Below are 12780 nucleotides of genomic sequence, written 5' to 3' on the forward strand. Positions count from 1 at the left end.
TGGGGGTGGCGGGTGGGTCCCTGTGCTGACTGTGTAGAGCGTGTGGGTGACCAGCTCATAAACAGACCATGTGCACAGAACAAGCCTCTGGACAGATGGCCTGATCACAAATACTTCCAGTATCGGCGAGAATATCTACTCAAGCTCTCTGGGACTGGGTTTAGTTATCCAGTGCTCTGCTAGGAGTAGGACATCCTGACAACTTCTCAAAGGTTGTCATAGAATCGTAGAATCATAGAAACATAGGGTTGGAAAGGACAACCTTTCAAGATCAAGATCAAGATCACCTAGTCCAACTGTCTTCCTATCACCAATACTACCCACTAAGCTACTAAATCATATCTCGTAAGACCAGCTCCATTCCGGCGAGTGGTCCTTGGAAGGTGCATTCATCACTACGCCACCTTTACCGTAGACTTCATGGACAAATGACAGCATTGCTCTGTGAACCCCCCCACTGCCCAAACCTGCAGGACAGAGCTGAGAGGGAGCTGTAGGAGCTGGGCTGAGCTCCAGTCCTTCCCCTGGAACCACAAGAAATGGATTCCCCAAAGAAGGGACAGCAGCGTAGAACAAGATCTGGGCCACTGCTCATGGACAGTCCCTCTACAAATATCTTCCTCTGTCAAAAATATATAATGGGAACAAGCATGCCGAATGCACATGTGGGGTGCCAGTCTTTTTTAGGGGTGATACAAAGAGCTGGGGAAATATTTATCATCACAGCATGCAGGGAGCAAGTGGTTCTTCCTGAGCAGCCTCCGGCTGGGTCAGCAAGAGCAACACTGGACTGTGACGCTGTTGGTTAGCCCCAGTAGGCAGCTAAGCACCACACAACCACATCCCGTGGCACTGAGGAGAGAAGGAAAGCAACAAAAGTTGTGCGTTGAGATAAAAATTATTAAGCAAAGGAAAAGTGGAAGAAGAAGGACACACAGCACCATAGAAGCTGCTGTGAAGACAAAGAAGTCCTTCCCAGACAGACTCAGTACAGAAGTGTTGCAAGATTTTGTCACATTTACAAATGGGTAACACTTCAATCTTGATTCTGGAATGATTTGCTCTAGAAAAGATTTTATTTATTCATTTATTTGCTTAGAACTGTTTGCTTATTCCCCCGGTAAGAAGTTAGTCTGGTAGATGGCACTGGAACAGGTTGCCAGAGAAGCTGTGGATGCCCCATCCCTGGAGGTGTTCAAGGCCAGGCTGGATGGGACTTTGGCCAGCCTGATCTAATGGGAGATGTCCCTGTCTGTGGCAGGGGGGTTGGAGTTAAATTATCTTTAGGGTCCTTTCCAACTCAAGACATTCTATGATTCTACAATTCTATGGATGAAATGGCATTAAATACCTTGTTGAGAAGCAGCATCCAACAGCTGAGTCTCTGGACCAGAGAACTGACATTCCCATTAGCTGTCTGCAGCTGGGGGTGTCTGCCTCTAACCTTACTTTAGGGTTAGAAACCACGTGCCCCTGCATTTGGAGTCAAAACTTTGTCCCCCATAGACCACTGCCTTTCATACTTGGTGTTTGTTTTCTATCAGTTTCAGTGACAGAAGGAAATTACAATTAGAAATCCTACAGCCCATGGAACCACCAGGGATAAAAGTTGGCTCCAAACCAGTGGGATTCTCTGGGTCAGGGCTTTGTTTTGTCCTCTGCTGCTCAGTGGAGGGAAGGATCATGACAGCTTACGGGATCCCCCATGTCCTCAGGGCTGCCTATGGCTGCAAATGGGACCCCAGAAGGGACCATCCAAGGCAGCACCTTCTTGACCACCTTCTTGGTGGTTGAGATGCCTCTGATGGCCTTCCTCAAGGCCCGTGGTGGAAGGTGCCATAATGCTGGTGCCAGCCAGGGACAGCAAGAAATCTCCTGTGTCGCTGCCAGCATGAAGCAAAGGCAGCTGCTCACGACGAGCGTGTAGCACGAGAAACAAGATGAGCTGACTGTCTCATGCACCATCCCACAGCCTCCTGTGATCTTTCCCACAAAGCAAGAATCAAATGGCCCTGTAGGACTGGGTCTGCCCTTGAAGCTGATGGAGCCCTGAGCAGGGCTCAGGCTCAGAAAAGCCTTTTCAGCCTCTTACCTTCTCCACAGGTGTGGTGCCCCTGATGGGACACAGAGTGTCCTAGCCCTCACTGCCAGCACCACTGCCTGGCAGGAGCTCAACCCATGTGCCAAGGACTAGGAGGGGTCCCTGAGCAGCCCCTGCAGGTGCAAGATTATCTGAGGAACCATTCTGCAACTGCATTATTGAAACCCTTAACTAGGACTCGATGTAGGAAGACATTAAACAAGGGAAGGACTTGGCTGGTTTGATTTTGATGAACAGAAAGGAGAAGTTTTTCCTTCTGCAAGCTGTTAGGTTCTTGCTGTGTGGGTGAAATGTTGTTCCTTCACCACCTCTAGCTTGAATCATTTTTGCAGGTGCGTCTTCCTTATGCAATCCTTTCTTTTTTTTTCTGACCTAACATGGACTCAAGTTGCTGTTGCTGGTGCCTGATTTTCACAGTGCCATTTGTAAAGCACTCCACCAAAGGCCACCAGAAGTTCCCAGGTACCTCCCGGGGTTGTGGCACCCTGCCTGCCATTCTCCACTCCACCTCCTATTTGCTGCGTCTGGTCAGGGCAGTATTGCTGCAGCGTGTTCTGATTCTAGACCCACAAAAAAATTGAAGGTCTAATGGCTTAAAAGAAAAACACTGAAGCAACAGGATTACATATAAGAATATCCTCTGTGTGGGGGGAATGCTGGCACAAAAAGGGATCTCTATGACAAGCAGCTGCAGTTTTGCCAGGTTAAATCCAGACAATGCAAGACTTCACAACCTCACTGGGCAACCTGTTCCCCTGTTCCATCACCCACACAGTACAGAAGGATTTTCTGACATTCAGGCAGAACCACTTGTATTTTAGTTTGTGCCACTGTCTCTTGTCCTATTACTGGACATCACTGAGAAGAGCATGGTTCCATTTTCCTTGCACCCTCCCTTCAGGTATATATGTTGATAAGATCCACCCCGGGCCTTCTTTCTTCTAAGCTAGGGTCCTATATCTCTTAGCATTTCATCACCTTCGGGGCCCCTTCATGAACTCTCTCCAGTAGTTCTGTGTCTCTTGTACTGGGGAGCCCAGGATATCATTGGCCTTCTTTGTGGCAAAAGCACACGCCTGGCTCTTGTTCAGCTTGCTGTCCTCCAGGACCCCCAGATCCCTTTCTGTCAGTCAGGAAGACAGTGACAAAGGCCTTCCTGAAGTCCAGGTAGACAGCAGCCGCTGCTCTTCCCCTCGTCAATCAGGCTGGTCATTCAAAACCGAGATGCAGACAAGACTTCGAAGAGGGTGTTGAGTAACTAAAATGGGTAGGAAGGGAATATACAAAACCCTGGAACAGAGGAAACACCTCACACTGAAGCACCAAAACCTTCTGCTTAATGGCAAGAGCAGTGATGTTCACAGTGAAGACACAGGACTGGAAATCTGAGTATTTCCTTTGGGGGAAATGTTGACCCCAGAAAGGCTCTTTGCTCTGTGGAGACACAATTCTGTGAGGTTAAAACAAGAAAAGTTGCAATGTGACATGCAAAGCTTTGGAGGAAGCATACCCGTTACATGGTGACAAACCCTAGAAATAAAAAGTCCTCAAGATCTCTGCTTGGGAGATCACTGGTAGCTCATGGCTGGGCTGGTGAGCTGCCCACAGCCATATGTTGGGAAGAGGGAGCTCAGCATGGTCCCGTGCTGAGGCACATCTTGGGCAATCTCATTGATGGAGAGAGGGAAACACTTGGCTGTACATGACAGCAACTACAGAAGATGGAGCATGGTTTTATAACACAGCCATGAAGTCTTTACCTCCTGAAAAAGCTTCCTTTCCTAGGTTTTCTAACTCCACTTTTTCAGCTGGCTCCATTGATTCAGAGAAGAGACCGTCATTTTGGAGGAAAATCACGCTCTTACAGAGATCTTGTTCATTTATTTTTCTAGGAGAGCTCTTCCTGTGGAGCCGCTCTGTAGGTCCTCTTCAATGGACATCTTTGTTCTCACTGAGGTTGGTGGACACATTTTGCAAGTGTCTAAGGGCTTACGTTTGTGGTCAGCTTCACACAGGCCAGTAAATGCATCAGCTGAGATTTGGTTCATGACTGTGGGAGTAAAGTTAGCCCATAGCAAAGGCAAGCTGATGCAATTGGAAGTAGTAGCTCACTTGCTTTGCAGGCCTTGCTGATGGGCACCGCAACACCACAGAGCTGGGAAGCTGCCAGAGCTCAGCAGTACCTTGATACACAATACAAACATGGCCCTGAGTTTGCAACCCCCTTACAAAACAGGCATTTCCCCTTGAAATTCATTCTACACCTATGCTTCTTCTCTACTAAATGGCTCGCATTGCAAGGTTGCACCTAGGACACTTAATTGTCAAACAGTCACTGGAGTGGAAATTTAGGTTTCCAAATTAAATACTACTACTACTACTACTACTACTAAAGATTTCATTGAATTTCGTATTTCCAATCTCAGTGTGACTGGAATTTGTTGATTTTCTCTGTGTAGTGGGTTTATGTGGCAAGGTTTTGGTAGCAGGGGGCCATAGGGGTGGTTTCTGTGAGAAAGATCTAGAAGCTGCCCCATGTTTGGGAAGGGCCCCATTGTTTTCCAGAGCTGAGCCAATAAGTGATGTTGTTTTGCGCCTCTGTGAGAGCATATTTAAGACAGGGAAAAAAACGCTGCGCCACACAGCAGCCGGGAGAGTGAAGGGAGTGAGGAACAGCCTTGCAGGTGCCAAGGTCAGTGTAGAAGGAGGGGGAGAGGTGCTCCAGGCACCAGAGCAGAAGTCCCCTGCGGCCTGTGGTGAGGAGCCTGGTGAAGCAGGTTGTCTGCCTGCAGCCTCATGGAGCACCACGGTGGAGCAGGGTTCCACGCTGCAGCGCGTGGAGGAGCCCACGGTGGAGCAGGTGGACCTGCACCGATGGAGGCTGCGGCCCGTGGAAGACCGCTGCCAGAGCAGATTCCGGGCCACACCTGTAGCCTGTGGAGAGGAGCCCACGCAGGAGCAGGTGACCTGGCAGGAGCTGCTGCCCGTGGGGGACCCAGGTTGGAGCAGTTTGCTCCTGAGGGATGGACCCCGTGCTACAGACCCATATCTGGAGCAGTTCTGGAAGAGCTGCTGCTAGTGGGAAGCCCACTCCGGATCAGTTCAGCAAGGACTGCATCCCGTGGGAGGGATCCCACAGCACAAGGGATGAGAGTGACCGAGAAGGAGCGGCGGCGAAGAAGCACTGTAGACTGACCATAACCCCCGTTCCTTCGTTCCCCTGCACTGCTCGGGGGGAGGAGGTGGAAGAGGGTAGATGGGGGAGAAGGTACTTTTTGCGAGCGGTTGTGGTGAAGCTCGGCTGCCCACCCAAGTAAAACCACCACACTCTCTCAGAGAGGGGTAAGGATTTTTGCTCAGGAGTTGGCAGGGCTGATAGATAGGGCTTTAAACTAGAGTCGAAGGAGGAAGGGGATAAAACCAGACATGCCGCTGATGAGCTGAGGGATGGTGCGCTAGAATCAGAGGGACGGTGTGCTAGTGAGGTCCTGCGGTCAGCTCCACAAGGCGCTGCGTGTAGGGAGGCGCATTTGAAGTGCTTCTACACAAACACAGGCACTATGAGGAATCAAATGGATGAGCTAGAAGTCTTGGCCCTGTCCCACAGCTACGACTTCATTGGCATAAGCATAACCAGGTTGGATGAGTCCTGTGGCTGGTGTGTTGCAATAGATGGTTACAGGCCCTTCAGGAGGGACAGGCGGGGTAGGCGAGGTGGCGGGGTGGCGATCTATGTGAAGCATGGGCTGGACTGTGTGGAACTTCAAGTGGGCAATGGCAAAGTTGAGAGCTTCTGGGTAAGGATTAAGGGATGAACAAATAAAGGGGATGTCGTTGTGGGAGTCTATTACAGACCACGTGGCCAGGATGACAACGGCGATGAATTGTTCTTTGCGGAACTAAGAGATGCCTCGAGATCAACTCCCCTTGTCCTTATGGGGGATTTCCACTTGCCAGACGTCAATTGGGATCACCACACAGCTGACATGAGCAAGTCCAGGAGGTTCATAGAGCACCTAGACGATAACCTCTTGGTGCAGGTGCAAAGGGAGCCAACTAGGAAAGGTGCCCTCCTAGACCTATTGCTGGAGAACAGAGAGGGGCTTGTGGGAGACGTGGCAAGTGGTGGCCATTGGTGGCCAACTGGTGACCATGAAGTGGTAAGGTTTAAAATTCATGGTTACAGAAGGAAAACTGCCACCAAACTTCGGCCCTAGATATGGGGAAAGCAGACTTCAGGCTGCTCGGGGAAGTAGTCAGCAAGGTCCCCTGCAAAACTGCTTTTGAAGGCATTGGCGTCCATCAGTACTGGTCAGTCTTTAAGCACTGCCTCCTAAAAGCACAAGATCAGGCAATTCCAAAATATCGGAAGTCAGGCAGGCGGGGCAGAAGGCCGGCCTGGCTGACCAGGGATCTTCTACTGGAGCTTAGGTGAAAAAAGAAAGTGTACGACTGCTGGAAGGAGGGTCAGGCGACGAGGAAGGAATACAGGGATGCTATTAGGGTTTCACAGAATCACAGAATTTCTAGGTTGGAAGAGACCTCAAGATCATCAAGTCCAACCTCTGACCTAACACTAACAAGTCCTCCACTAAACCATATCCCTAAGCTCTACATCTAAACATCTTTTAAAGACCTCCAGAGATGGTGACTCAACCACTTCCCTGGGCAGCCCATTCCAACTCTTTCAGTAAAGAAGTTCTTCCTAACATCCAACCTAAAACTCCCCTGGCGCAACTTAAGCCCATTCCCCCTCATCCTGTCACCAGGCATGTGGGAGCACACACCAACCCCCACCTCGCTACAGCCTTCTTTAAGTTACCTGTTGAGAGTGATAAGGTCATCCCCTGAGCATTCTCTTCTCTAGGCTGAACAAGCCCAGCTCCCTCAGCTGCTCCTTGTTTGTAGGGAGAAAATTGGTGTGGCCAAAGCCCAACTAGAGTTGAAGCTGGCCATGTCTGTGGGAGACAATAAAAAAGTTTTTTTTAGATATGTGAACAGAAAAAGGAGAACCAAAGAAAGCATTGATGGGTATCCATCAAAAAAGGAGAACCAAAGAAAAAAAAGCTACTTGTTGGGGAAGGTCTCCTCACAGAAGAAAATGACATAGGCAAAGCAGACACGTTTAATGCCTTCTTCGCCTCCATCTTCAACATTGATGATGGGCTTTGGGACCCAGGGTGCCCTGAGCTGGGACTCCCAACCGCCCCTGAACGTGTGCGGGATTTACTGCTCCACATGGATCCGTGCAACTCCATGGGTCCGGCTTGAATTCATCCCAGGGTGCTTAAAGAGCTGGCTGACGTCATTGCGGGACCTCTCTCAATTATTTCTCAACGATCTTGGGAATCTGGAGAGGTCCCAGTACACTGGAAGCTGGCAAATGTCGTGCCAATTTTCAAGAAGTGTAATAAGAAAGAAGACCCTAGCAATTACAGGCCTGTCAGTCTCACGTCAGTGCCTGGTAAAATTATGGAGAAGATGATCCTTGAAGTTATTGAAGCGCACCTGGGGGACAATGCAGTCATTGGTCCCAGCCACCATGGGTTCATGAGGGGTAGGTGCTGCCTAACAAATTTGATTTCCTTTTATGATAAAGTCACCCATCTAGTTGATCAAGGGAAACCAGCTGATGTGATCTTTTTGGAGTTCAGCAAAGCTTTTGACACGGTTTCCCGTAGGATCCTACTGGACAAAATGCCCAGCATACAACTTAACAAAAACATTGATGAGTGAGCAGCTGGCTGACGGGCAGGGCTCAAAGGGTTGTGGTAAATGGGGCCACATCTGGCTGGCGGATGGTCACTAGTGGGGTCCCTCAAGGCTCCATTTTAGGGCCAGTCCTCTTCAATGTTTTTATAAATGATTTGGATGTAGGACTAGAAGGTGTTTTGAGGAAATTTGCCGACGAAACCAAACTTGGAGGAGTTGTGGACTCGGATGAGGGTGGAAAGGCCTAGAGGGGAAGACATATGAGGAGCGGCTGAGGGCACTGGGCCTGTGCAGCCTGGAGAAGAGGAGGCTGAGGGGGGACCTCATCGCAGTCTACAACTTCCTTGCGAGGCGGAGTGGAGAGGCAGGAGACCTTTTCTCCATTAACACCAGTGACAGGACCCACGGGAACGGGGTTAAGCTGAGGCAGGGGAAATTTAGGCTTGACATCAGGAGGGGGTTCTTCACAGGGAGGGTGGTTGCACACTGGAACAGGCTCCCCAGGGAAGTGGTCACTGCACCGAGCCTGTCTGAATTGAAGAAGCGATTGGACTGTGCACTTAGTCACATGGTCTAAACTTTTGGGTAGACCTGTGCGGTGCCAGCAGTTGGACTTGAACGTTATGGGTCCCTTCCAACTCAGGATATTCTACGATTCTACGATTATTTCTTCATTATCTCTAATTCAGGAATGTGTGCAATAGTGCAAAGCCACCTGCAAATTCCTTTCCCACACAAGACCCACAAGGATCATTGAGTCAAACGCCAGGCTCCACACAGAACCGCCCGATACCAGAGAATGTTAGAGCGTTGTGCAAACGCTTGACTTGTCTTGACTTCCTGCAGGCTTGGAGCCATGCCCAATGCCCTGGGCAGCTTGTCCCAGTGCCCAACCACTCTCTCAGTGAAAAACCTTTTCCTAACACCCAGCCTCAGCCTCCCCTGTCTCAGCTCCGTGCCGTTCTCTCGGGTCCTGTCACTGTCCCCAGAGAGCAGAGCTCAGCACCTGCCTGTGGTGCAATTGCCTGAAGTAACTAGGAAAATAAAACTAACATTCACATTTTAAAGAAAATGCACAGCATTGAAAAGGCTTTCAGGGTAGGGCATAGCTGCATTACCTGAGCGTTCCCTAGGCTTCCAACCTTGGATGCTATTGCGCTGGGGGAACCTGGTGTGCTAGCTCTAAGGAACAGTATAGAGCGTAGAGCAGAGTGGAGACACCACGGCTAGGCTCTGTGACCAGGTGGGGACTCATAGAATCATAGAATCCTAGAATATCCTGAGTTGGAAGGGACCCTTAAGGATAATCAAGTCCAACTCTTGACACCGCACAGGTCTACCCAAAAGTTTAGACCATGTGACTAAGTGCACAGTCCAATCGCTTCTTAAATTCAGACAGGCTCGGTGCAGTGACCACTTCCCTGGGGAGCCTGTTCCAGTGTGCAACCACCCTCCCTGTGAAGAACCCCCTCCTGATGTCAAGCCTAAATTTCCCCTGCCTCAGCTTAACCCCGTTCCCGTGGGTCCTGTCACTGGTGTTAATGGAGAAAAGGTCTCCTGCCTCTCGACACCCCCTTACGAGGAAGTTGTAGACTGTGGTGAGGTCTCCCCTCAGCCTCCTCTTCTCCAGGCTGAACAGGCCCAGTGACCTCAGCCGTTCTTCGTACGTCTTCCCATCCAGGCCTTTCACCATCTTCGTAGCCCTCCTCTGGACACTCTCCAACAGTTTCATGTCCTTTTTATACTGTGGTGCCCAGAACTGCACACAGTACTCGAGGTGAGGCCGCACCAGCGCAGAGTAGAGCGGGACAATCACCTCCCTTGACCTACTAGCGATGCCGTGCTTGATGCACCCCAGGACACGGTTGGCCCTCCTGGCTGCCAGGGCACACTGCTGGCTCATATTCAACTTGCTGTCTACGATGACCCCCAGATCCCTCTCTTCTAGGCTGCTCTCCAGCGTCTCATCACCCAGTCTGTACGTGTAGCCAGGGTTTCCCCGTCCCAGGTGCAGGACCCGGCACTTGCTCTTATTGAACTTCATGCGGTTGGTGATCACCCAGCTCTCCAACCTGTCCAGATCCCTCTGCAAGGCCTTTCCACCCTCATTCGAGTCCACAACTCCTCCAAGTTTGGTGTCATCAGCAAACTTGCTCAAAATACCTTCTATTCCTGCATCCAGATCGTTTATAAAAATATTGAAAAGTACCGGCCCTAAAATGGAGCCTTGAGGGACCCCACTGGTGACCGCCCGCCAGCCTGATGCAGCCCCATTTACCATAACCCTTTGGGCCCTGCCCGTTAGCCAATTGCTCACCCATAGTATGATGTTTTTATTTAGCTGTATGGTGGACATTTTGTCCAGTAGGATCCTATGGGAAACCGTGTCAAAAGCCTTGCTGAAGTCCAAAAAAATCACATCAGCTGGTTTCCCTTGGTCCACCATACGGGTGATCTTATCATAAAAGGAAATCAGGTTAGTTAGGCAGGACCTACCCTTCACAAACCCATGCTGGCTGGGACCAATGACTGCTTTGTCCCCCAGGTGCGCCTCAATAAGTTCGAGAACCATCTTCTCCATGATTTTACCAGGCACTGACGTGAGACTGACAGGCCTGTAATTGCTAGGGTCTTCTTTCTGACCCTTCTTGAAAATCGGCACAACATTTGCCAGCTTCCAGTCTACCGGGACCTCTCCAAATTCCCAGGATCGTTGAAAAATAATTGAGAGAGGTTCCGCGATGATGTCCGCCAGCTCTTTCAGCACCCAGGGATGAATCCCATCCAAACCCATGGACTTGTAGGGATCCAGGTGGAGTAGCAAATCCCGCACATGTTCAGGGTCGGTTGGGAGTTTGTCATCCCCACCGTCCCGGTCCTCCAGCTCAGGGCACCCTGGGTCCCGAAGCCCATCATCGGCATTGAAGACAGAGGCAAAGAAGGCGTTAAGCGTCTCTGCTTTGCCTATGTCATCGTCTGTGAGGAGACCTTCCCTATCAAGGAGCGGCCCTATGTATTCTTTAGTTCTCCTTTTTCCATTCACATATCTAAAAAAACCCTTTATATTTTCTCTCACAGACACAGCCAGCTTCAACTCTAGGTGTGCTTTGGCCACATGAACTTTCTCCCTACAAACACAAACAGCATCCCTGTATTCTTTCCATGACACCTGGCCCTCCTTCCAGTAGGGAAACACTCTCTGTTTCCGCCTAATCTCCATTAGAATGTTCCTGGTCAGCCACGCCGGCCTCCTGCCCCGCCTGCCTGACTTGCGATATTTAGGAATTGCCTGATCTTGTGCTTCTAGGAGGCATCGCTTAAAGGATGACCAGCACTGGTGGACATCGAGGCCTTCAAGAGCAGTTTCCCAGGGGACCTTGCTGACTAGTTCCCTGAGCAGCCTGAAGTCCGCTTTCCCCATATCTAGGGATGAGGTTTTGGTGGCACTTTTCCTTCTGTCACCGTAAATTTTGAACTTGACTCGATTGAGTCAAGTAAGTTTTCGTAAGTTTTCGTAAGTTTTCGTAAGTTTTGAATTTGACTCGATTGTTCCTGTGTACGCTGAGACCAATAAGCTGCACTTTTTGCTACCCTGAGCCAACGGCCTGTCATGTTTTGACAAATGCTGTACTCTAATGTACTTTTGCTCATTATAATATCATTAAAATGCCAAAACACACCTCCATCCCAAAAGCTACCTGCTTCCAAGGTGCGACCACCCCTCACTGAGCATGTACTCTGAATTTCTCAGAGCCTATTACTGTAAACAGAGACAAGAAACCTTTTCACCAATCATAACTAAAATATGCTTGACTAGAGTCACTCAAGCTACACCTCATAAATTGGCCTAAGAGAGAGGTTGTGTCAGGGAAGATACCATTGTTAGGGAAGATGCCATCATTAGGGAAGATACCACCATCAGGGGAGATGCCATCCCAAGGGAATACACCATCCTGAGGACCTCCTGACTCCTGGGATCAGTCGACGGGCTGAGCCACTCTTCTCCCCCTTTGGGTGAGATTTGAACACTAGGTTATATCGTGTGTCTCTGCGGAAACTTGGGAATCTCTATAGAGTCTTTGTGCCTTTTAACGCGTTCATTTCCAGGCTGCGCACCTGTGTCACCTCTGTATTTCATACATGCTAGCTTGCTTTTGCAGACAGTAACTATCGCCGGCAATCCAAAGAACATGTGTACCTGTTGCTGTACTAAACTGCACTTGATTGCATTGTTCCTAGTCGTGATAGTTCTCATTAAATGCGACTAGAGTAAGGGTGGTTATACGTTATTGGTGAATCCGTGACCATGGTAGTTCAGTGCTCTGAATCCAACCAGACCCCTAACGGTTAATGCGTTATTGGTGAATCTGTGACTGTGATAGTTCAGTACCCTGAATCTGACCGGACCCGTAACGGTTAATCGGCTACACCCCTAAATGCCACACTGCCCCTCCACTCCCCTCGTGAGGGAGCTGCAGGCCGCCAGGAGGCCTCCCCTCGCTCTCCTCCAGGCTGAATTCTGACGCATATTCAACTTGCTGTCGACCAAAACCCCCAGATCCCTTTCTGCAAGGCTGCTCTCCAGCCTCTTTTGCTGGCCCTAAAGTGGAACCCTGGGGAACCCCACTAGGGACTGGTCAACAGCCTGATGCAACCCCACTTCTATAACCCCTTGAGCCCAACCCATCAGCCAACTTTTCACCCTAAACAGCATGTATTTATCTAGCTGTACAATGGACATTTTGTCCAGAAGGATACTGAGAGAAACAGTACTGAAAACTTGATGGAAATCCAAAACTTGGCATCCCTTGGTCAACTAGATGGGTGATGTTGTCATAAAAGGAAATTAAGTTTGTTAAACAGGACTTTCTCCTCATGAACCCGTGTGGGCTGTGATCAACGACTGCATTGTCTTTCAGGTGTTCTTCAATAACACCCAGAACAGTTTCTCCGTATTTTTACTAGGC

Source organism: Aythya ferina (assembly GCF_964211825.1).
Source record: "Aythya ferina genome assembly, contig: HAP1_SCAFFOLD_36, whole genome shotgun sequence".
Lineage (NCBI taxonomy): Eukaryota > Metazoa > Chordata > Aves > Anseriformes > Anatidae > Aythya > Aythya ferina.